At 45.3% G+C, this 27,071-nt stretch overlaps 1 protein-coding gene across 4 annotated transcripts in view; it reads right to left on the minus strand.

Annotated features, from left to right (window-relative positions):
* Positions 1 to 27,071, minus strand: part of PKIG (cAMP-dependent protein kinase inhibitor gamma) — a 158,125-nt gene that overhangs the window by 30,753 nt on the left and 100,301 nt on the right. For 3 of the 4 annotated variants that reach the window (XM_073607582.1, XM_073607580.1, XM_073607581.1), the window contains exon 2: positions 25,327 to 25,385. The gene's annotated coding sequence lies outside the window, so the exon portion shown is untranslated. Of the gene's footprint in view, positions 1 to 9,301; positions 9,685 to 25,326; positions 25,386 to 27,071 lie in introns of those variants that run through there. The other variant, XM_073607583.1, reaches the window with a different exon arrangement.

A 27,071-nucleotide genomic window follows, 5' to 3' on the forward strand; every position in this document is an offset into this window, starting at 1 on the left:
CAGTACACTACAGCGTCTATCGCTGCGTAAATTCCAGTATATATATATAGTTTGTAGACACTATAGCTTTCACACAAACCAATCAATATACACTTATTGGGATTTTTATTTTTTTTAAACAAAGACATGTAGCAAAATACATGTTGGCCTACATTTATGAAGAAATTTGATTTTGATTGGATATGTTTTATAACAGAAAGTAAAAAATATTGTTTTTTTTTTTTTCAGGATTTTTGGTATTTTTTCCTTTATATAATAAGAAATGGTGGTGGTCAGTGGTGATCAAATACAATCAAAAGAAAGCTCTATTTGTGTGAAAAAAAAGTGATATAAAATTTCATTTGTGTACAGTATTGCATGACCGCGCAATTGCCAGTTAAAGTGGTGCAATGCTGAATAGCAAAAAATTGTCTGGTCATGAAAGGGATAAAACCTTCCTGTGATCACGTGGCTTTGCACATCTAGAGAGTGATATTTTTGCCCATTCTTCTTTGTAAAATAGCTCAAGCTCCGTCAGATTTGATGGAGAGCGTCTGTGAACAGCAATTTTCAAGTCTTGCCACAGATTCTCAATTGGATTTAGGTCTGGACTGTGACCATTCTAACACATGAATATGCTTTGATCTAAACCATTCCAGTGTAGCTCTGGCTGTATTTTTAGGGTCGTTGTCCTGCTGAAAGGGGAACCTCCGCCCCAGTCTCACATCTTTTGCAGCCTCTAATGCCCCGTACACACGATCGGACATTCCGACAACTAAATCCATGGATTTTTTCCAACGGATGTTGGCTCAAACTTGTCTTGCATACACACGGTCACACAAATCTTGTCGGAAATTCAGAAAGTCAAGAACGCGGTGACGTACAACACGTACGACGAGCCGAGAAATGAAGTTCAATAGCCAGTGCGGCTCTTCTGCTTGATTCCGACCATGCGTGAAACCTTGTGCGTCAGATTTGTGTACACACGATCGGAATTTACGACAACAGATTTTGTTGGCGGAAAATTTGAGAACAAGCTCTCAAATTTTGTGTGACGGAAATTCCGATGGAAAATGTCCGATGGAGCCTACACACGGTCGGAATTTCCGACAACAAGCTCCCATCGAACATTTTCCGTCGGAAAGTCCGACCGTGTGTACGGGGCATAACAGGTTTTCTTCTAAGATTGCCCTGTATTTGCCTCCATCCATCTTCCCTACAACTCTGACCATCTTCCCTGTCCCATCTGAAGAAAAGCATCCACACAACATGATGCTGCCACCACCATGCTTCACGGTGGGGATGGTGCTTTCAGGGTGATGTGCAGTGTTAGTTTTCTGACACACATAACATTTTGCTTTTAGGCCAAGAAGTTCAATTTTGGTCTCATCTGACCAGAGCACCTTCTTCCACATGTTTGCTGTGTCCCCCCCATGGCTTCTCACAAACTGCAAAAGGGACTTCTCATAGCTTTCTTTCAACAATGGCTTTCTTTTTTGCCACTCTTCCAAAAAGCCCTGGTTCACATTGGTGTGTTTTGACATGCATTTGAAATGTCAAATCACATGTCAGATCGGCGGCAATTGCCGGCAACGGCACCATCCTAATCAGTGCGATGCTGCATTTGCGGCACCGCACCGATTTAAAAAATTAGTTTCTGTACTACTTTTTGCGATTTTCGGGGTGCAATTTCCATTGACATCTGTGCAGAAACCCGCACAGATGTCTGTGAAATCGCCGCCGAAATCAGGACTGACATGCGAGAGTGAAATCGTGCGAATTCAGCTGAACTCGCACGGATTCATTCCCGCAGCTCAGTGTGAACCTGGGCTAAAGGCCAGATTTGTGCACGCCTAATAGTCTTGCCAGGTTTGCAGTTATGCCATACTCTTTCCATTTTCGGATGATAGATTGAACAATGCTCTGTGAGATGTTCAAAGCTTGGGATATTTTTTTTATAACCTAACCCTGCTTTAAACTTCTTCACAACTTTATCCCTGACCTGTCTGATGTGTTCCTTGGCCTTCATGATGCTGTTTGTTCACTAAGGTTCGCTAACAAACCTCTGAGGGCTTCGCAGAACAGCTGTATTTATACTGAGATTAAATTACACACAGGTGGACTCTATTTACTAATTAGGTGACTTCTGAAGGCAATTGGTTCCATTAGATTTTAGTTAGGGGTATCAGAGTAAAGGGGGCTGAATACAAATACACAGCACACTTTTCACATTTATTTTGCAAAAAAATTATGAAAACCATTTATCATTTTCCTTCCACTTCACAATTATGTGCTACTTTGTGTTGGTCAAAAAAACCCAATAAAATACATTTAGGCTGCATTCACACCTGAGCGTTTCAAAGTTGCGCGTTTTTACCGCGGTTTGTACCGCGTTTTTACTGTGATTTTGCTGCGATTTTGTTCAGGTCACCAATATAAAAGGCAGAAAAACGCCTGTAATCTGCCCCAAAGAAGCTCATGTTTTTTTTTGAGCTTCGGGCATTTTTTAGGCGTTTTGCTTCAGCTAACAAAACGCTCAGATGTGAACAGGTGCAAAAAAGGGATTTTGCCCGTTTTTCAGGTGTTTTATGAGCTGAAAACGCTCAGGTGTGAATGCAGCCTGACGCTTTTGGTTGTAACATGACAAAATATGAAAAATTTCAAGGGGTAGGAATACTTTTTCAAGGCAATGTATAGGCAATATATGGTCTCAATCCCAAGCACTGGCCTTCTTTACTTTCTTCAGCCTTATAAATCTTTACCTTTTCCTGCCCAAAAAGTTTGGGAATGCGTACATTCTGTAAAACTTTGTATGACCATTAAAAAAAAAAAAAATCCAACCACACGGGCTGACATCCGTTGTCGATTGATGTCTGAAATGATCCTTCCTTTTTCAACACGCACTTTGGACACTCTTCCGCTATTGTCCATGAACACCTTTCAAACCTTTTCAGCTGCCGACCACACGGAAAAGCTTTTACGAGAGAAGGAGAACGATAACACCGTTTGGTAGAAAGAGACCAATAAACTCATCATGCTGATTGTACAGGAACCAAGAGCGGTGGAAAACAATAGAAGAACAGCTTAATTGCACTTTAAATCCATAATAAGCACATCCATACGAGCTCCACTCCCACAGCTCATCATTTCCAGACACTCAAACATTCACGTGTCACTGGTGGTACCACCCAACTCCCATCCTAGTCATAGCCGGTAAGACTACAGAGATCTCGTGTTTACCACCTCCGGGGAAACGCTGGACCTTATGGTTGCATTTATACTACTGGGTTGCAGTAAAGTGTTGTAAGGGCCTATTCACAGCTATGCATTTTGGCAACGTGCAATAAGAACATGTAAACACACGTTGCCACAATGCATGCCAAAGCCTATGCTCTAGGCCAGGGGTGTCCAACCTGCAGCCCAAAATGGCTATTAACCACTTGCTTACTGGGCATTTAAACCCCCCCCTCCTGCCCAGACCCATTTTCAGCTTTCAGCGCTGACGCACTTTGAATGACAATTGCGCGGTCATACAACACTGTACTCAAATGACATTTTTTATCATTTTTTTCACACAAATGGAGCTTTCTTTTGGTGGTATTTAATCACAGCTGGGGTTTTTATTTTTTGCTAAACAAACAAAAAAAGACAGAAATTTTTGACAAAAAAAAAAAAAAAAAAAAAAACATGTTTCATAGTAGACAGAAATTTTTGACAAAAAAAACAAAAACATGTTTCATAGTTTGTTTGCAAAACGGGTAATTTTTCTCCTTCATTGATATTCGCTGATGAGGCTGCACTGATAGGCTGCACCAATGGGCACAGATAAGGCAACACTGATGGGTGGCACTGATGGGCACTGGTAGGTGGCACTGGTATTAATAGGCAGCACTGGTGATGACGCACTGATTGGCGATTTTTAGGTGGCACTGTGGGCACTGATGGGTGACACTGTGAGCACTGATGGGTGACACAGATAAGATGACACTGATGGACACTGATAAGACGGCACTGATGGGTGGCACTGGTAGGTGGCACTGGTAGGTGGTATTGATAGGCAGCAGTGGTGATGACGCACTGATTGGCGATTTATAGGTGGCACTGTGAGCACTGATAGGTGGCACTGTGGGCACTGATGGGTGACACTGTGAGCACTGATGGGTGACACTGTGAGCACTGGTAGGTGACACTGGTGGGCACAGAAGCCTCTCCACGATCGGGACCGATGTCCCTCTCGCAGCCGCCGGTGATCGCCTTTTTTTTTTCTCCACACGCTGCTAGCGTCAGGAGAAAAAAATAGCCGATTACCGGCTCTGTTTACGTCACATGATCAGCTGTCAATGGCTGACAGTTGATCACGTGGTAAGGGGTCGGGATCGATCCCTTACTCCGATCTGTGATCAGCCGAGTCTCATAGACTCGCTGATCATGCGCAGGCCGCTCAAGCACGGGAGGACGTCCAGGGACGCCCTCCCGGCAAATTAAGTCTGCGCTGCAGCCGTCTTTCTGCTATAGCGCGGACGGGAAGCGGTTAATGTGGCCCAACACAAATTCATAAACTTATTTAAAAAAATTATGATTTTTTTTTTTGGGAACTCACGCAGTGAAAAATCTGACAGGGCCTCTTTACTGGACTTTTATAAGTTTTATCTTCCCGAAGAAAAATCTCCCACTCTTCACAACCACGCCTTATTCATGTCATTCGTTTTCGGCCTCACCTATATTTGTGAGCGATGATTTCTGCTCATCAGCTATCCTTATTGTTAGTGTATTAGATGTGCGGTCCAAGACCATTCCTCTTCTTCCAATGTGGCCCAATAAGGTCACCCCTGATCTAGGCTGTGTGCGTTGTGGTGCCTTTCATTGTAAAGTTAGCCACACAGCAATGCATAAACAGTTGTGTGCGCTACATTGTTAAAAAAAAAAAAAAAAAAAGGGTCATGCACTTTATTAATCCATTTAGGTGCGTTGGCAGCCCATTCATAATGATTAGCTGGTCTTAATGCAAAGTGCCATAATGCAGACGAATACATCAGAAAAGAACACTTAAGGCGGATTTCCACCGGGGGAGAGAGAGGGTACCTGTCTTTGACAGGAACCTGTCCCCACTTCCTAGAGATCTCACCGCGGCAAGATCACTTGGATGTTTGGCCCCCCCTCCTTGTTCTCCAGCCGCCGGGTCATTCAAAAAGAGCAGTGCGCTTCGTCCATGTGCAGTAGGAAAACGGCTGTGGAGGCAAATGGCTTCACTGCTGGGTTCTCTTACCACGAATGGCGGCGGCAGCACTCGAGAGCTGAATTTTGTAGTTTCAGATGGAATAGGAAAGGGTTAGAACCCTTGTTATTTATTATTATTATTATTATTATTATTATTATTATTATACAGGATTTATACAGTGCTAATAGATTAAAGTGGTGTTCCACCCAAAAAAAAATAAAAAAAAAATTCATGAATGTGCCTAAAAAAAAAAAATAATGAAAAAAAAACATTTGGAAATTTTTTTTTTTTTTTTTTTTACAAATGGCTGTTGCTAGGGGGTCCCTCGTAGTCTGCCTCCTTCAGTGTCTGGACTCCTTACATCACTTCCCTCGGCCCAGGAAGGGCTCAGCTCTGCCCCCTCCCTCTTGTCAATCATCTGGGACACGTCACAGGTCCCAGATGATTGCGCGGCCAATCACGGTGCGCGGCGCCGCTCACGCATGCTTAGTGGGTGACCAGCTGTGAGGCCACAGCCGGGCTCCCACAGTTACAGAGGGGGAGACGAGTGGGGCTTCGATCCCCCGCATCGATGGACTCTGGGACAGGTAAGTGTCCGATTATTAAAAGTCAGCAGCTGCAGTATTTTTTTATAATGGGAACACCACTTTAAGCAGCGCTTTAGAACATAGTTAAGACCCCCATAGTTTGAATCTTGGCTCGTTCAGCAAGTACCGGCTGAGATTTGAACCATGTATGGGCAGGCTGAATGTACTCAAGTTGATCGATAGATCACCTTTGGTACAACCAACTTGCCAGATTTTACATTCAAGTATTGCTAGTGGCTGTTCTAACTGCTAGCAATAATCACTGTGTTCTCCCAGCGGGGGGCAGCTTGGCTTGGTGGAAGGGATTCCCCTGTCAACACGGTCTACAGGGCCGCTGATAAGGCAGTACATATGCTCCGGTTGTACTGGGTTCAGGCCTCATTAGCTAAACAGGGGGGCCCCGGGGCAGTTTATTGTTCATTTCTGCCTAAATGAATGAATTGATTCGACTATACCACAGCCCAGGTCCTACTTGCTTATCAAGACTTAAATTACATGTCTCGTCCCCATCACGTCAACAGAAGGGCCCGGGAGGTGGGAGCAGAGGAGGGAAAAGTTTTCAGGACGTAGGCAGATAAAGTCAGTGCCGCTGTTCCGCTGCACCTCGGGGGTGGGGGGGGGGTGGAGGCGGGGTTGGGGGGCTCTGTCAGGAAGGCTGTACAGGGCCCCATAATTTTTAACAGCAGCCCTGGAGGTCTATGTTGATGGGGGAATCCAGCAAAAAATTTTCCTGCAACCACTTCACTCCATCTATGGCCAGCTTTAAGGCCCATACACACGATCAGATTGTTAGTACACAACTTGCATCTGAAATTTTCGTTTAATTAGTACAGTTTGTGTCCGAAAATACAATGCAATACATGACATCACTTCCGATGTTTTTATTCTATTTTGTACGTTTCATTTTCAAGATTATTATGCAAAAAAACAACCAAAAAAAAACCAAAAACGGACGATCATTCGCCCGACAATCTCATTGTGTGCACCAGGCTTTTATTGCGGTCTGTGCCTCTGCTGGGTAGTGTTACCTTCCCTATTGTTCCCGGCAGGGCCGTCTTTAATATTGACTGGACCCTGGGCAAACATTTTCTTGGGCCCCCTCTTTCATGCAATTTCGCTCTCCACATGCTTTGAGACATACAATAAGTAGCAGCTAGACTCAAAATCAGTTTACAGAATCAGATCAGGCAGCGATTGCGATTGGTTGCAAGAGGTTACAGTGTATAATTACCGCTCGCTGACTGACTGTTGGAGGTTACAGCTCACATCATGGCTCACTGTTATTTTCTAGAGGTTACAGCACATGACTTCTGTTTGTTGATTGGTTGCAAGAGATTAGTGTCCATCAATACTGCTCACTGATTGATTGCTAGAGGTTACTGAACATCAATACCACTCACTAATTGGTTGTTAGAGGTTACCGCACATTATTACTGCTCACTGATTGTTTGCTAAAGGTTACAGCACATCATCTCCTCACTGCCTGCCTGTGTATTCACATGCACCAAAATTCAGGGTGCTGTATCACCATATTATTTTGAAGACAGGTTCCACCTCCAATTTACTTACTTTTGCAGAACAGGCTGATGTTAGGCAAAAATGGAACTTCCACTTTTCGGAACCCTCCCCCCCTCCGGTGTCACATTTGGCACCTTTCAGGGGGGTACAGATACCTGTACAATACAAGTATTTGCACCCACTTCCGGGCATAGACTCCCGCTGGGGGTCTACGCCACTTCCCGTCCCCCCCCACTGTCTGCTGGGAGACACACAGGTGCCAGAGACAGCAGGGACCATTCGGATTGCGCATAGCGACTCGCGCATGTGCAGTAGGGAACCAGGAACTGAAACGGCAAGGCTTCACTTCCTGATTCCCTTACCGAAGATGGCAGCGGCAGCACCTGAGGACCGAGGGACGGTTCGGCCTCAGGTCCCGACATCGCGGGCGCCCTGGACAGGTAAGTGTCCTTATTTTAAAAGTCAGGAGCTGCAGTATTTGTAGCTGTTGTTTTTTAAAAAAAAAAAATTTCGGCAGTCCTCCGTTTTAATGACCACAGTTGTAGGCAGGACTTTTAAGCGTGCTCCTTTACCTCCCCAGTGGGTAGCATTCAGCAGAAGTGATGGTGGATATGACCTCAGAGGGACATGATATACATATGAATGCTGCCTCTATTTACATATCAATGCCGCGGTCCACGACTATTTGCATATTATTGCCACCACTATTTACATATCAACGCAGCTTATTTACATGTAAACACAGGGTCTGCACTTGAGGCATCTGAACATGGCTATAGGGCAGTGCTGGGCAGCAGCAACAGAAGTTTACACTGAGATATCGGGACACAGCACGGGACTAAAACTTCAAGGGATAAGAGAATTTAAACTGGGATAGTTGGCAAGTATGAGGCAGCTGCTTTGGGCCCCACTACAATGATGGGGCCCAGGGCAGCTTCCCCTTTTGCCCTGCCTTAAAAGCAGTCCTGGTTCCCGGTGACCATTATCACTGTAAACAAAAGTGATAGAAAGAAGAAGAAGGGAAATTCTCCTAATTTTGTAGAGATAGCCTTTCACTTCCTATTACAACTCCACAAGGGGAAATGATGGCAAATTTAATGGAACACAGGTAGTAAAAAAATAAACTGACGGCCTTTAACCCCTCCCCATCCTACAAAACTTTTGGCTGCACATACCTTTGTAAATTCCAAAAAGCAATGGCTGCAGCTACAAAAATTTCTTGGTAAAATGGGTGTTTTTTCTTGGTATTAAATATACATTTTTTTGGAATAAGAAAGGATTGTGGTAACTTACCAATACAGCAATATTCTTGCTCTGTATGATCATAAAGAAGGACGTGGCCCTTATATAGGCCCCCCTGATGTCAATGTGACGTGTGCTGTGACTGTGCAGAACGTCACTCTCTCTAGAAATTGACTAATGGGAGATTTTTGGGGATTGGACTATTGTCGGCTTCCTGATACACTGCCGCATTCCAGTAGGTCATTAGCTGCTCATCGCTTATATCAGCAGAGGTGCATGTGAAAATCATCTGTTTTCTGCTAGTAAACAGCCCTGCCTAGTATCTCCTATGCAAATTGTGACTCACCCGGAGCAGGATGAAATAACATCTAGCGGATGGTGAAAAGCTGCCCGCTGGTGGTGGGCAGGGGGGATTTTGCAGACTTGCTTAGAGTATATACCTGTCCCTTGCAAGGTATGCAGCACTTGTAAATACCATACAGCCACTGATATATTATGCCCCGCTAAGGTAAGAGATCTACTCTACAGATAAGCTATGCATGTCCCCAGGCACATCCGCTGAAGAATTAATTTACAAAAGTGCAATAGTTACTGGAACATAGAAACAAAGGAAACCTGAGCAATGTTCTACTGAATTCACAAAGATGGAGGGCTCACAGAATGAATAAATAGACAGGCAAAGCACGTTATAAAAAGGCCCACCTAACAAAAAGCACTTAAAAATCATGCGTATTTTAAATGCAACTTCTATAAATACCTGAGTTTGATTTGATTCCATCCTCTTGAGCTCAGACTAGAAGAGGCTTTCAAAAGGTGCTTACAAGGAACATGCTGACAGGAGAGAGCAGAGAGATGACCTTATTAGACTGCTGTGGCTCCTTCACTGTCCAATCACAGGTTGGTGACAGGGAGGTAACAGCAGAGGAAAACAGGTCATCAGGCTGGCTGTGATGCTTATCGGAGCTGTGTAAATCTCAGGACCGGATAGACAGGGTTGCAAATCCTTTGGATGGTCACAAAGCTCCCAAATATGTATTGGAAATGTGCATTCAGCTATATGCTTTTACTATAAATCGAGCTGTCCAGTAAATCTACCCCACTGTCTTCCATAGCTTGCCTAAGTTATTATACTAAAGCTGGATTTTGAAAGGAGGCTACAGGCAAAAGAGAAGCTTTTTATAGACAAGGCGGAACATAAAACGGCTGAAGGCAGACGTGGCACAATTCTGTAATAAAGGAGACACAGCTCCAATCTTCCAGTCCATTAAATAGGAATGGGTGATGTTCCCGTGTTAGGAATAATAGACTGCCTGAACTGTACATGTCACTACGTTTCCTAAACCCTCATTATCCCGCCAAGGATTCTGGCAGCCTCAGACACCGACACCGCCAAAGTCTCAGACAAACATGACTGTAATCATCCAATAGAAGTGCTAAGAAGTAAAACGCTGGAAAATCTTTACGTTGGAGAGAGCCGCCACTTCAACGACATCTCACAAAGCAGAAAGGATTCACTTCCCTGACTTATATAATAAGGTGTAGGCTCTAACAAAGCGAGGTTTACACCTCTACATTACGAGAAACAGCTATAGGATAACTTACAGGGTCGGTCAACTCAAATGCAAGATTTTATCTGTAGGTGGAGGCTGGTGGGTTTATTTCTCAGAAGAGATGTAGGCTTTTGTTTTTAAAAGTCAAAAGGTGGATGACAAGATGGGTTCAGTTTAAGCTCTTTTGCCTCTTGTAGAAGGCCACCAGCCAATCAAGGAATTAACCAGGAGCAAACCTCTGTCGTAGCATAAAACTCATAGCCAGCTATGAAATCAGGGTAGTCATTGAGACATGGATTGTCATCTATCCTGACGGGCTTGCATTACACCACCAAGCCAGTTGAAAAGGGGACCATGACGTCCTGATAGGTCCCTAAGGCAATTGCTTCCATTGTCTACATCAGACTTTTTTATCCCCTTTTCATCCTTTTTAACACAGGGGATCCCTGGAAATAACTTAAGGAACTCTTGCCAGTAATTACAATATCTACACCTCATGTTACATTAGCATGGTGGTCAGTGGGAAGAACGCTTCTTATATTGGTAGTCTGTGGGAAGAAAGACCCCCTTACAGATAGCTGAAGCTATCTTTGGTGTCAATGCTTACACACTGGAGTGGCAGACATTGATCTCTTCTCAAGGAGCCAACAACAACCTCTGGAGGAACTCTAGGGTTTCATGAGACTCAGGATACAAAGCTTTGTCTATATCTTGTAGAGGCCTCAGTTTGTTGGGACTCTATTTAGACTGCTATGTAGACCCAACTAACAAAGTGCGTTATCTTCATTTCTGAAGATCAAACTCTGTTGTGCACTTAATAGAATCAAATTGGAATAATTACAGCCATTGGCATGCACTCCTGGCCAATAGTAGATTCCTGCACAAGTGTGGAAGGAAGAGAATAAGACAACACCTGGAGCACATCTCTATAAACTGTGTCAGACTCACAAGCAACAGAACCTCTAAGAGACCACTTACCATTTTCTATGTAGTGGCTCCCTGGCTGACCAAACCAGTGAGAGGTTGTTGCCTTGCTGGTAAGATTTTGCAGCTTTCCATGCCAGCGAGGTGGACTCACCTTGGGGATCCTGCATGCAGAATCACCTTTCTAGGGTGCCATTAAGAAATAATGGCATTGCGTCCTACCGCGATTCTGGAATCACAGGCAGAATCACAGTGATTCAAATCGCATATGTGTGAACGGAACCTTAGGCAGGATGATATGTTTTGTCCCTCCACCCCTCCGTCGGACTTTGTACTCCATTTTGTTTTTTTTTATCATGTCATGCAATACATTATACCAGGGGAATGTCACATAATATGAACCTTTCATGTTATCACCACACACGATCTGGTGATGATGAGTCACAATCTGATGGGGAAGTTTCAATTTTTATAGAAATCTCCTTTTTAAAAAATACTTCCTATACTGTTTATGTAATGAAAAAGGAGACATTTTTCTCCAAACAAAGAAAAGTTCCTGAATGTCAGAGAGATGGCCGTTGTGAAAGCGATTGGGACAAGAAGTCTCTAAGTGATGCTGAACTTGTCAAATATTATTAGGGAGGTGGGTTTATGATGCAAAATTATATGACATGACCATCTGCTCTAAAATCTTCTAAATCCAGCCCTGCCATAAATCAGCATCATCTACAATCCAGAACTAATGTATTACAGCTCATGCATCTCTTGATCTCTAAGAAGCAGATCAATAAAACAACTTACACAATCCTCAGCTTCTTATAGTGTCAGTCCTTCCAAATGTGGTATCTCAATTTTCTCTAGATGCCATTCAATAAAAAAAAACACTCATTCCAGGTCTGCACAGATGGAACAGACAATGAGAAGAGTAATTGACTGCCCAACTCTAGCCAGAAAATAGAACTTTTGTAGTCAGGGTAAAATCCTTCCATTAAGGGACAAAGGAATTCAGAAACTGGCAAGTTATATGGCTGCCTATAAGGAGGTTGGAAAATTGGACATTGGGAAACAGAAAAGTCATAAACCAGCCTCTGTATAACCTGACATGCTTCAGTAGTCGACAAAGCAATACACAGGGCCACAAAAAAACACAGAGGGGTGGGACCCGTGTCCCTCAATGGATGCAAAAAAAAAAAAGGTTTTACAGCAAGTACAAAAATCCTATTTTCTCCATCATTCTTTGAAGGACACAGGAATTCCAAAACTGTTGGGATATCCAAAGGTGGTCCAACTGAGAGGTGCTTGAAGGACCAAACCTGAATCTGAGTCATAAGAGGAGAACCCTAGCAAGACATGGGACCTCCCACAAACAATGGGGGACCCCCAGAGAATCAACCTGATGCTTTAGATCAGGGCAGAGATGCCATCACCAAGGGGAGAGGAACACTGAGTTTGAACAAGTGCAAGGCAACCCACCATTATCCACTGCAACAGGTGGAACCAACATAACTTAAAAGGTAACTAGACTAACAAAATGGTGTGGCCAAGAGAAAAAAACAAAAACTTCTTTGATAACTCCAGAAGAACAGATGCCCAGTAGGACTTTTTGAATCCAAAAAATTGCCAAGAGGTTGGAAAACTAGAAAAAATTAGACAGAGTAGAGGAGGGTTATCTTGGGCTGGCTTTTGATTCTTCTGTTTGCCAGTGTCCCAACCTCCTATAGGCGGCATTATAACCAAACCATTTCTGAATTCCTGTCTCCCTCAAAGGACGATGAAGGAACTAGCTTTGTACATAGAAGGGAGGCGTTTATATTGCCACTTGTGTCCACACTAGGTTGATTCAACTTCATTTACTGTCCCAGTGACAAGAAAAGTAATGGAAAGCTCTCCAATGGAAATAAATAGACAGCAACAAAACCTCAATGAATTTAGTAGAATCAGGCAGGGTTACAACATTTGTCACAACACTATTGCCTTGTATCTTCCTGTCCCGATGACCACAGCACCCTCATTTCTTCCAGTGTCAACGGGACAGAAAAGGTACATTTCGACAATGAGGACACAGGCAGAAATTCTAATTGTAGCCTGCTCTAGTGGAGAAAAAAAAAGGTTTTAGCAGGAACTGGGTTTTAACCGATTTTATGTTACTGAGAAATTAACAGATGTAGTGGCAACACCAAAACGTGAGACACAGCCAGGAATAGCAAAGACATCCCATCACTGGGGTCCATCAGTGGCCCACCAGACTCCATTTACAACTGAAAGAAAGAGAGGGGGTATTTTGGGACTTTGAATGAAGCATGTACAGTACCTGGATGCAAAGGTACATGCTTCATTCAAAGCCCTAAAATCCCCCCCTCTCTTTCTCGCATATTAGGGATGGAGGCATTGGACCTTTTCCTTTATTTACAACTGAAATACCGCATTGTGGTGTACTGCGCCATAGTAGGGGCCTTGCTTGTATTTTCCATGATCTGCTGTAACACTCCTGTTCTCTAGGATAAAATATACAGATTTTACTTAAAATCAGCAGCATTCGTCCCTCCAGAAGTACCAGTATGGTGGGCCACCAGCACACATAGAGCACACAGGAGAGAGCATGTGTACTGTGCTGAGCCTTGCTCGACTCCTACAAGGGTTAACCCTTTCAGTAATTCCTACAATAAGAAAAAGATTAGGCAGTAAAACAGGTTTGTGTCAGAAGCAGGATTGACTTATTAAGATGTAATTCCAGCGACTCACAGCGCACAGCAGCTACATGGGGGGGGGGGGGGGAATCCCAGAAGACTTGACACACGTCACTTACAATTTACACATTACCGCATAGCAGGCCTAAGGATAAGTGTAATGCTGCCAGCTGACGGCACCCAGTGCCAGTCCATTTATTACTGCACACGACTTCAGCCAAATAAGCCGGTGCAGCCACACGAAATCGCAGACGGCCTCTGTCTATCCCAATTTGTCAGCGTTGTTCCCAGGACATTGGAACGTTCATAGAAGCCGGTAAACCTTTAAATAGGAAATCTAGCTTATATCAAGTTTTCTAACAATACAACCGTGCCATAGACCCATCTGTTATTACCCTTGCAGGCAACCGTCTACGTCTCACAAGCTAGAGATATTCTATAGCTGCAAAAATAACTCACAACCAGTAAGATTATCCAAGAGTAGGGATGCACCGATACCCTTTTTTTTTAACAACGGATACGAGTACCGATACTTTTTTTTTTAGTACTCGCCGATACCAATTACCGATATCTACCGCAACTGTTTTATTTTCACGTCAGCTGTCAGCAATGGTACAAAGCACTGAAAAGTTATTTACAAATGCAATACATTTTTTTTGCGCTTTTACAATGTGAAATGTGTAAATATGTGTTAATATATATGTGTAAAAATATTCACTAACAAAGCAAACAAAAAAAAGTTTTAATTGTTTATCGTTTATAAAATAGACGTGAAAAAAAAAAGCAGGAAAATAATTAAATGGAGGAAAATAAGTAGTTAATTAAGGCTGATTAGAGTAAATTAAGGGTTAATAAGGGGTTAAACAGAGGAACATTTGTTCATCCCTTTGATCTGCAGATGAAGAAACAGAAAGATACAAAAAAAAAACAATGTTTCTTTTTATTTTAGTGTTAATAAACAATGCTGGCTGCTTTTTTTTTTTTTTTTTTTGACAGCTACAATTACCGAACTTCTTTAACACTTCAGCTGTCAACGGGGGAGACCCACTGACAGCTCAAAGAACCGAGCCTCTAAGTATCTGTTTGAGGTATCAAGAATTTGCACGAGTACCGATACTTGTGCAAATACTCCGTATCGGCACAGATACTGGTATCGGTGCAACCCTATCTGAGAGAGGACATAAGGTGTTTCAGCTGCCTAAAACTGGCCACGTATGGTTGGATTTTCTTTCCTGAAACCACAGGCTGCAGGTAAGACACTTGCTCCATACCCCCATTAAGCCCCAAATCGTTTGACAAGTTGCACCCTATTGTCGGCAATGGAACCAATCAAATTGCCACGACTCATATCGCAGCGACTTTGAAAAAGGTTCCTGTACCACTTTTTTTTCCCCATTTAATTGCAACTTGCATAGACTTCACAGTCGCAAGCCACAATGAAATTGGAGGTGCAAATCGCAATGATCTGCAGCTTTGAAATCGCGTTGAAGTAGCGCAATTTTAAAGCCGCACCAGTGTGAACCAGGGCTAACAGTCATCCTTGAGGGGGGAATCCCTCCCAAGCAGCTATTGTGTTCTCCCAGCAGGATGGGGGTTTGGGGGGGGGTTGCGGGGGATGTGTCAGGAGAACACACAGTGATTACTGCTAGCGGCTATAGCCTCTGGCAATATTTGCATTAAAAATCAGACAGGCTGGTTGTACCCAAGTTGATCGATCAACTTGGGTACATTCAGCCTGCCCATACGTGTTTGGAATCTCGGCCAGTCCCTGCTGAACTGGCCAAGATTTGAACCGTCTATGGCTGGCTTAAGAGTCACTCTCAGGAGAATTCATACTGCCTGCAAGAGAAGTTTAATAACAGTAAGTGACAGCATGAAAACCTGCAAACTGCAAGATTTTGTACCTCATTTTTTTGCGTTTCAAGGTTGGAGAAAGCGCTAGAAGAATCACCACTTGGTTGTAGTAAACCTCATTTAAAATCTGTATATAAAATCGCTACCAACACAGTTTATATCTAGACGTTCTAGTCTCCTCTTCCCCTCCATCTTCCTCTGAGTCAATTGTTGTCCATGTATGAGCAGGCTGATTGTACCAAAGCCGATCTATCGATCGATCTCTCTCTCTTCCTCTGATTCACTTTCAATTAGTCTTGAAGTGGTAGGAGGAAGACTGGACTGGGAGCTCTGTTCCTGGCTGGAACTCTGGCCCTGTTTTTTCATAAGGGAACGTACCGTCCCAAGGGGACGCAATGGGGAAAGGAGCTCCTTACACTCCTGTGTGGACTCTTACCTAATGCCGGGTACACGCGAGCGGACTTTCCGGCGGACTAGGTCCGATGGGATTAGTCCGGCGGACAATCCAATAGTGTGTGGGCTAGTCCGATAGCTTTTCGGGCTAAAAATCCGACCGACCTAGAAATAGAACATGTTTCAAATCTGTCCGACGGACTAAAATTGGGAAAACTGTTTGTCTGTGTTCTGGTCCGACGGACCAAACACGACGCAAGGGAAGCTATTGGCTACTGGCTATTGAACTTCCTTTTTTAGTCCCGTTTACGTCATCACGTTCAAACCGAATGGACTTATGAACGGACTTAGTCCTATCGTGTGTGGCCAATTCCGTTGGTTCGGAAAGACTGTCGGACCTAGTCAGAAAGTCTGTCGGAAAGACCGTCGGACCTAGTCCACCGGAAAGTCCGCTCGTGTGTACGCGGCATTACTAAACCAGCGATGCAAGATCTGCAAAGCAGTTTGGGCAATGAGTCCCTTAATGGGTTTTTGCATGAAGGGCATTTTCTTCCTGCAGTTCTAACTTTTTTGGCAGTGGCTTTCTGTAAAACAGAAACAACCCCCATACCTCTATTAGGGTGAGATACTACTGTAAGTAGAGAGACAAGAAACACAGTGCCCAAAGCATACTCCCTAGAGTCTCTTTCCATGCTGAACTGCAAACGGAACGTATCATCCTGGCAGACAGCTGCAGGCTTTAATCATCATCAAAAAACAATCACCCGGGGCGTGTCCGGACTATGGAGGAGTGAGGACGTGTGCCTTCTCAGCTCCGCTCCACCGCAGCACATTACCAGCTCCACAGCGGAGGTAACACCCGCACCCGCAGCAAATTATGTCCCTGAGACACCGGGCATCCTCCCAGCCACAACGGACTGACCGATCGCGGCAATCCCAGCTGGATTCCTTCTACACTGGGCAGACTGGGAGAGGCCGCGAGCCTTCCAAGATGGCGCCGACCGGGAAGACACAGCGTGCTAACAGGGCCGCAAAGACCTCCGCTGGCCAGTCACAGCAACTGGAGGACTCTCCCGCTCCATCTCCAGGGTCGGTGAGTGACTCAGTCCCCCTGATCTCCCCAGGCTCTCCCACTTCCCAAGATGGTGACTCCACTGACCTGGACCCCCTGGCAGATGCAGACATCAGGCGCCATATTATGTCCCTACCCACGAAAGCTGATCTTGAACGCTTTGCTGACAGAGTGGAAAAAGCTTTTAAGGAAGATATTGCTCAGCTCAAAGCTGATACAAATCATTTAGGAGGCAGACTTGAAACTCTGGAACAGAAATTTGAGGAAACTCTCCCTGTCATTTCTAAACTACAAGACAAGTGTAACATACAGGGCCAACAGATTGAGGCCCTGCTATGTCAGCTGGACGACACAGAGAACCGCAGCAGACGGGCAAATATCAGGATAAGAGGCCTACCTGAAGCTACTGGGCCCAGGGACATAATCCCCACCCTGGAAGGAGTCTTTAAGGAAATATTAGGACTGCCTGCCACTGCTACGATCGAAATAGACCGTGCACACAGGGCCCTGAAGCCCCCATCCCAGGATGCGAACAATCCAAGAGATATCATCTGTAAATTACATAAATATACGCTTAAAGACCGCATCATGCAAAAAATGAGGGGGAAACCATATTTTGATTTTGATGGTGCACACCTGGCCTTTTATCAGGACATCTCGAGGCGCACTCTTATGCAACGTAGAGCACTTCGCCCTCTCCTAACAGCTATCCAAGACGCAGGCCTGGTGTATCGCTGGGGATTCCCCTTCAGCCTTCAAGTCACCAAAGATGGTAGAACCATAACTCTTCGCAACAAAGATGACCTCCCGCACTTTTTGACTTCCCTGGATCTGGACCCGGTAGACTTCCCCGACTGGAGATGTTCCTCAGAACTGGGAAACGACAAATTACCTACCCACCAACCGTGGCAACCAGCCAGAAACCAGAATCGCAAGAGGAATCGCAGGCGACATCTTTCTGAATCCTCGCTGGGAATATCCCTACCCGGAAACTAGCAAACATCCCTTTCTGGGGCATACGAACTGCTACTGAAGTTTTTTCTCCCCCCCCCCCTTTTTTTTTTTTTTTTTCCAGGTTTTAAATATACCCTAGTGTTTCCTTTTTTTTTTTTTTTTTTTTTATACATATTGCACTTAGATTATCCCCTTAACATTAGCCGTAAGGCTGTTTGATGGTTTGCACATTTTTGAGTTCCCTGAAGCACCATCATTCTCTCCATGTCTAACCGCACCATATCAGACGCGGTGGACGGAGACGGAGGATCTCCTGCCCTCTCTTATAGACGGCCACTAACCCCCTAGTAGGCCGCCCTGCTTTTTTTGGGCACTAATCCCCTTTGGGATAAGGGGTCGTGGCCTGGGGTCCCTCCCTTCTCCAGGGGGGGGCTCCTCGACACGACCCTTAGTAGTTGTTTTACGTGCGTGGATGTTAACATCCTTACTGTTTTGATGGTTATGACCATGTTTTTATGTTCTTCTTCTCACACATGTTTTGTCTTCTCTCCCTCTCGTCTCTTTCCTACTCCCTCCCCCTTTACTACAGGTTGCTCCACCTTGCTGTCTGTGACGGACCCCTCGCAAATTGCACACATTGAACACCCACGCTCCTTTCCATGGCTTCCCTACGGGTAAGTACATATAATGTACGGGGACTATGTTCCCCACACAAACGTAGTAAGCTTTGGGGGGAGTTAAAACGCCTGAAAACCCAAGTGGTTTTCCTTCAAGAAACCCACTTTACGCCAAAGTCTCTTCCCAAATTGCCTACTCACCTTTTCAACCAATGGTTTATTAGCACATCCCCGACCCCTAAATCTAAAGGGACAGCTATCGCCATACACAAGGCATGCCCTTTTCAGCCGGCAGAGCACGATACAGACCCCTTGGGGAGATATGTTTTTCTAAAGGGCAACATTGCTGGCCAAAAATATACATTCGCTACTATTTACGCCCCAAATGCAGATCAACTTACCTTCATAGACACTACACTAGACCGCTTGGCTGAATTCAGAGAAGGCTTCCTAATCTTAGGAGGCGATTTTAACGTAAGCCCTGACCCAATGCTAGACACCTCCCATGCAAGACCTTCCCACTCCTACGCATTCTTGAAGCACTTCCGCAGGACTATTCAGTCCCACCTGCTCACCGACAGTTGGCGAGCGCTTAGACCACTAGACCGTGACTTCAGCTATTACTCTACAGTACATAACGTATACACAAGAATTGACCACATCTATGTGGATCGAAATATTCTTGAACTTTTACAGTCTGCAGACATTGGTTCCATTTCCATTTCCGACCACGCCCCAGTGACGATGGCCTTTTCTTTGCCATCAGGCACACGGGGAGTTCGGACCTGGAGACTTAATGAGAACTTATTGGACGATGCGGTAGTGATGGCTGAGGTCGCGGATACCCTAGCTCATTATTTTGCAGAGAACCCTGTAGGCGAGCTAAGTGAGGGGACGGTTTGGGAGGCTCACAAGGCTGTGGTTCGGGGGGCTCTGATTTCCCAGGGCAGTAGACTTAAAAAGATACGACAGGCAGACTTTTTAAGAGTACACACCGAACTCCAAAAAGCAGAACTCAGGCACAAAGCCAACGGACGCCCTGAAGACCTGGAAAAGCTGACAGAGTTACGCGAACTGTTCTTACGCCTACTCGATCGTCAAACACGCAAACAATTCCGATTCATGGCACACAGGTACTATGAACACGGAAACAAATGCGGCCGCATGTTGGCCCGGGCCCTCCGGAAACATCAAGCCCAGACATATATACATAAACTACATAGCGCCTCGGGAACACCGATTCTACACCCATCTAAAATTGCTGCTGAATTTCGAGCTTACTACGCTAAATTGTACAACATAGATTCTGACCCCTCCCCTACGTCAAGGGACATTAGACAAAACGCGATCCGAGACTATCTGACTGCAGCCAAACTCCCGACACTTACAGAAGAGCAATCCTCAGACCTAGACGCCCCAATCACCCTAAATGAGCTTCGGGCCACGGTGAATTCCTTGCCCAACGGAAAGAGTCCTGGACCTGATGGGTTCACTAAGGCATACTATAAAGCCTTCCTGACTCACCTAGAGACACCCATGTGCAAATATTTTAATTCTATTGCAGAAGGAAGAACCATTCCATCAGAGGCACTTCTGGCACACATCACTGTAATCCCGAAAGAGGGCAAGGATCCCACCGTACCCCCGAGCTATAGGCCAATATCGCTCCTTAACCTAGACATAAAAATTTTAGCGAAAACACTAGCAAACAGACTTAAATACCTTATACCCGACATTATCCACCCAGACCAAACGGGATTCATAACAGGTAGAGAAGCCAGGGACAACTCTATCAGAGCGGTATACCTTACTCACTGGGCCCGTGCCCGCCCCGAGCCACAGCCTTACCTCATACTGTCAACAGACGCTGAAAAAGCGTTCGATCGCGTTGACTGGTCTTACCTGACGGAGGTGCTTCGATCACTGCGAATGGGTCCGAGAATGCTGTCCTCTATTTTAGCACTATACTCGACACCTTGCGCACAAGTCAAGGTAAATGGAACCCTCTCGGCTCGCTTCCCCATCAGAAATGGCACGAGACAGGGGTGCCCCCTATCACCTCTCTTGTTCGCCTTAGTGCTGGAGCCTTTGCTCTGCACAATACGCGCTAACCCCGACATTAAGGGTCTCACAGTTGGTAACACGGAGCATAAACTCTCGGCATATGCTGATGATGTCCTGTTCCATGTTTCAAACCCCCTGATCTCACTGCCCAACCTGATGAAGGAACTGAAGCTCTTTGGGTTTCTTTCAAATTTTAAAATTAATTTTTCAAAGTCAGAAATACTCCCTATTTGCATGTCACCCCAATTAACAATGAGCCTTAAATCAGCCTTTCCCTTCACCTGGGCCACGTCGGTTATTCGATACCTAGGTATACAACTCACAGATAATTTTAACAGCCTATATACCGCAAACTACCTCCCACTGATAACTACCATTAAGAAAGACCTATCCCAGTGGACACAGACGGCCTTCACATGGCTGGGAAGGGTGAACATAATAAAAATGAATATTTTACCACGCATACTGTTCTTTTTACAGATGCTACCAATTCGATTACCCCGATCTTTTTTTGATAAAATATCTAGCATACTGTCCGAATTCATATGGAATGCGCGCAAACCTAGGATAGCTCTACGAGTCCTACGACGCTCGAAACAAAACGGAGGCCTAGGCCTTCCAGACGTCAGAAGATACTACTGGGCTATAGCGATACAGAGGATGCTCAACTGGCGTTTCCACTCTTGCTCTAAGATTTGGGTACCACTAGAGAAATGTTTAGCGGGTAGGAACTTATCATATGCTCCCTGGCTGTCCCGAGAGCATAGAGGACTGTCGGAGACAACGTCCCCCCTGACAACCCAGGTACTGTCAACCTGGGATAAGATTAACCCGCTGCTAAAATTGGCTCCCTCGGTGTCCCCACTGGCCCCATTGGGAGGTTTCCTCTGGTTCCCTCCGGGAGAACAAATAGGTTTTTTTGAATCGTGGCTAGAGGGTGGGGACGCCAGTTGTGGCCAACTCATGAAAGACGGCAAACTCCTGGGCTACGAATCTCTGCCTACAGGCAGACAGGGCACCCCAATGAACTTCTGGAAATACAGACAACTACATCACTTCTTTCAATTACAAGGCCATAAGATTAGAGACCCTTCTTCTCTCACCCACCTTGAAAAACTCTTTATTGCAGAAGAACCTACACCACACTTGGTCTCGGAACTCTATAAACTACTAGGTTCCTCATTCCCTAACACCACACCCGCATTTATCAGACGCTGGGAAAAGGACCTGGGCATCGTATTTGCAAAGACAGACTTAACTCACTTGTATCAGCTTACTCATTCATCCTCAATGGAGTCTAAGACCCAGGAAACGAATTTTAAGCTGCTATCCCGTTGGTACAGAGTACCTGCGGACTTGGCCCGCTTCTACCCTTCCACATCCGAGCTGTGCTGGAGAGGATGTGGTCAGAAAGGTACACTGAAACACATATGGTGGGATTGCCCTCAAATTAAATCCTTTTGGGAAGATATACGTAACCAAATCAAAATAGTGACAGAGATAGAAATCCCCTTACTCCCGACCTACTTTCTCCTGCAGGTCCCCCCGATCTCACTACCAAAAAATACAAGAAAAGTGTGCTGCCGCACTTATTAAATGCGGCTAGGCGCCTGATCCCAATCCATTGGAAAAAACATACGACCCCCACACGTGCTGAGCGGATCGGAAAGGTTAGTGAGATCCGGGAGGCCGAGGATTGGGTGGCGACCAATAAAGGCCACAAAGACCGATTCCATGCAGCCTGGATGCCATGGGCTGAATACACCTCTGACTCCACCACAGTGTCGTCAAGTCTAGACGTTGCACTACTGGAACTGGCAGACCCTACTCTTAGAGTACTTAGGCTAACAAAAACTCAACCCTGTAGGCAAGACCCTAAAACCTGACCTATCCGAGGAATAACGAATCCAGCTCCGAGGGGTCCGTCGCAGAGGCAGAGGAAGCCTACCAGTACTTGCAGGTAACCTGACCCATTCCCTCTCCCTTTCCCATCCCCCCCCCTTCCCTCTCCTATTCCCTCTTCTCACACTTACTGTACCCCCCCACCTCTCTCTTTTTTATTATTCCCTATTTATTTCTGTGTCTCTCTATTGTTATTTTGGTTTAATATTAGGGAAACTCATGCGAATCAGCTAAGTATGGGCTGTTCAATATAGAAACGAAATCCGCTGGGGGAGATCTCTGGATTTCCAAGAGCCAGATAAATTTTACATGAATAAACCACTGTTGCGGGGTCGCGGGGGCCCACGTGGGAGCGGGAGGTGGATTGATGGAGGTTTTGGGCCCCCCCTTCCTGCCCCGGGCGTGGGCCACCGGGCCATGTACCCCGCACATTCCAGAGAGTCCCCCAACTTAAACACACCCTCAAGAGCCCTTAGGCGGGCCCCGCTTCATTTGCATACTTCATGAAAACATGGGGCTTCCAGAGCTCCTGATTACTCCCTTGGCGGGTCTCACAGAGTTATCCCTGGAAGAGCACTTTACATTAGATTAATAGTAATGTATGTGTTTGTTCAACCCACATATTGCATATTGTTACTGAAATGACCCTGCGAGGCCATTGTTTACAGGATTTGCACTGTTGGACATGTCATGTAATGTCTTGTTCTAAAAATAAAAACTTATTATACAAAAAAAAACAATCACCCAGTGAAGAAAGGAAAGAGGTGCCTCTGCACCTCTCCTACCTGGGCCTGGCATGGAACCTGGGCACCTGCATCCGCCAACGCTGGCGACGACTTCGTCTCCTCCATCCCGAGCACCGCAGCAGCCACCCCTGTTTAAATGCAGCTCTTCTGGCATCCATTGCTCAGGAGCGGAAAAGAAGTCCCGGCCAGATGACCCGCCCCTTCCCCCTGCGTTCCAGCAGCCGGGAAAACCATGTGCTGCTACGCCCCACCGGAAGTCTCCACCTCCCCGGGAATGATGTCACCCGCCATCCGGGCCTTGGCGCCAACATGCCGAGACCTGGCACATACGCTCCATCTGAGCTCACCCGCGGCCCCCCGAGTACACAGGGCGGATGACCACCAGCGGACCCTTATTCCAGTGAGCCGGCGAAGGAACGGGCACCGGAGCAACCCCCCTCTCGTGCAGGAGGGAGCTGGGCTGGTCTGATACAGAAACAACAAAAGGTACTGCCAAAACCCCCTCCTTGGAGAGAGCGCAGCCCCTCCACCATGGCGGAGGAAACACTAAAACTGATGGCATGGTGGAAGAAGCTGATTTTACAGGGGCGTTGTCACGTAGTGTTTCCTGTTCAGAGGTGGAGCTACGCTCTCTCCAAGGTGCTGTCCTGAAAGGCGAAGGGAGAAATTATCTGTGGACAATTCGCTCATGTTTATTGTTATTTGTTAATTTTATTATTGTTCATTTTATATCAAACCTCGCCCACATGACAACTTTATCTCAGAAAATAGCTAGACATAGTCATCATTTGTAGATACAGAAGGAAAGAATGTACTGAAGCAATAAATGCATGTAGTAAAAGCCCAACTGAAGGTTAACATCTTTTTATAGTCTTGTACCAATGCCTGCTATGATTTGTGACCAACTTTTCTTTGCAACTTTTTTTATCAGTGAAAATGCTCACACTGTAGTGGTTTATGCTGGCAGAGCTGAGTAACAGCCACACCCCTCATCACTACTGTTCTCACATAGGCTTGTATTGTAGAAGAAGAGAGGGGGCGTGTGTCTGACCACTCCAGTTACTGCGTGCCAATTACTAAAAGCATGGGGTCTAAAGCCAGCCATAGATAGTTCGAATTTCGGCCGGTTCAGCAGGGTCCGGGTGAGATCGGATCCATGTATGAGCAGGCTGATTGTACCCAAGCCGATCTATCGATCGCCTTGAGTACAACCAGCATGTTGGCTTTCTAGCATGCAATTATTGCCAGTGACTATAGCCGCTAGCAATAATTCTCCCTGCCGGAAGAACACAAAGGCTCCGCAGGAAGGATTCCCCCATCGACACTAGCTGTGTTGACAGGGGGAATCGAGCGATTTTCTTTCCTGCAACCCGTGGCTGCAAGGAAGAAAATCCCATCATCTATAGCAGGGATCCTCAAACTACGGCCCTCCAGCTGTTGCAGAACTACACATCCCATGAGGCATTGTGAAACTCTGACATTCACAGACATGACTAGGCATGATGGGAATTGTAGTTCCTGAACAACTGGAGGGCCGTAGTTTGAAGACCCCTGATCTATAGCCTGCTCTAGTCTGCTGCACAGAGATGTTTATACTCCATGATAAGACTAGGAAATTAATGTTGTTGGTACAATGTCCAACTGCATCTCTATTTCTGTAACTTTGGGCATTACGTGTATCAGCATGTGACAAATCATTGTTTCAGACACATTTTGAAAGAGAACCAGTATCACTGGGTACACAGAAGGTGCCCTTGCTGACCTTACTTTTAAATGAGTACACTATAAGTTTGTTATCCTGGTCCTGATCTCTCTAAGGTGTCACTGACCAGAAATAAGCATGCTACCAGTGAGGGCTGAAAAGTCTGAAATTCTAATTCTTCATGCTAGTTCCCAGTCAATAATATACAATCTCAGAGCCTGTCAGCACTGGCAGCTCCCATACTGACATTTTTACAGGTAAAACTGGTATTTGAAAACTGATTGCATTACCAAAAAGACATACATGATGTTTCTTACCATATAAATTCTGTGTCTTTAAGGAGTCTTCTTTCATTTGTAGCTGTTTCAACAGCAGCCTGTCATAAGAGAAGAAATAGGTTATTACTGTACGGTCTTGATATTACATTATTATGACTGCCTTAAACCAAAGTCCAATAATAAAATGTGCTGCTAATAGTAGACTCAAAAAACAGTAATGAGCTTGCAGCGTTACACCAACTATCCTGAGAGCTCACAGCATTATTCTCGATATTGAGGGTATGGGGAGAGAAGATACCACCCCCCCCCCCGCACACACCATCACAAAATGCAGAGTGGCCCATTGCCAGGCTCAACTACTGTGCCAGGAAGAATGGAGGGGCATGGCCAAGTCTATACAGTTACCACACAAGCTGTTATTCACTAAATGGCCAAACATTTGTGGACGTCCCTCCACATTTCTAGTGAAGGCTACTTTCAATGTTACATCATCTGACCTTGTATTAACACTTTGGGGATGACCACTTGCCCCTGTGTACAAAGCCAGCTCCATAAAGACAAGGTTTGATAAGTTTGGTTAGAACCGAAGCGTCTCTAGAGCAGAACCCTGACCTCAACCCTACTGAACATCTTTGGGATGAATTGGAATGCTGATTGTGAGCCAGGTCTTCTCATCATTGCCTCTCTTCACAAACGGGCAAAGATCCAACAGGCATCCCCCCCAAATCTTATTGAATAACTTCCCAGAAATGTGAAGTCTGGTATAGCCACAAAAGGAGGGAGAACTCAATCTTGACGTGCATGGTTTTTAAATGAGATGTCCACCAAATTCATATGATGTGATGGTAAGATGTCTACATACTGTTGGTCAAATATTGTAAATTTTGGAGCCCCAATGGAAAGATATCCAGACTCCACCTGTTCACTGCAGCCATCATCCACACTAAGGATGGTGGGACACTCCCCTAACCAATTCCAAAACCCTAAACAAATAATTTTGGACCCATTAAAAAAAGGCACCTTTCGGTAGTCTTGTCAAAAGGAATCGAGCTACAAACTGCTGTGGGGAAATCTTCCCATTGGACTCATCTAATGGTTTAAGGACCATTTATACACTGCTGTGGCTTTAGAGCTCGTTTACAATTGCTTCAAAATGTGGCATTGGACACAAAGTGCTCTGAATGCCAGTCAAAGCGCCCATCGCTAAATAAAATGGTTAGCTTACAGTCTTGTTTACATGTTGCTTTTACTTCAAAAATTATACCCCATGTCGTTTTATTGGTGCTTCAAAGTGTCTTCAAGGCCTCCATGGAAGTCTATGATGAAGATTGCTTGCAGCACCTGCAGCTTTTGAGAGGCTTTTATTCAGTTTTACCCTCGCTTTGTTTTGGAGGTATTACAGGTATGAGCTATCCCAGGATGCACTGGGAAACCAACAAGCGAACCAGAAAGACATGATCAGCAGTCACTTTTGGTTCATGTGTACATATTCTGGGAGTGTCTGCTGCAGATGTCACATTTGGTTTGCAGCGTGAAGCAGAAGGAAGGTGAGCAGGGTCCGGACTGGAGTGAAGCATCTAGCAGATAACACATGGTGTGAAACATAGGAACGCTATGGCGGAAGGGGAGTGGAGAGAAAGGACTGAGCAGCAGAGGATCAGCAGACCTGGGGGATCAGAGCAGGAGAAACTAGCAATGTCACACGTGGTGTGCAGGATGGGAGCAATATAGCAGGAGGTGAGTGGGGACCGGAGAGGAGGATCAGCAAACCAGAGGATCAGCAG

The sequence above is a fragment of the Aquarana catesbeiana genome, linkage group LG12, assembly GCF_042186555.1.
Source record: "Aquarana catesbeiana isolate 2022-GZ linkage group LG12, ASM4218655v1, whole genome shotgun sequence".
Lineage (NCBI taxonomy): Eukaryota > Metazoa > Chordata > Amphibia > Anura > Ranidae > Aquarana > Aquarana catesbeiana.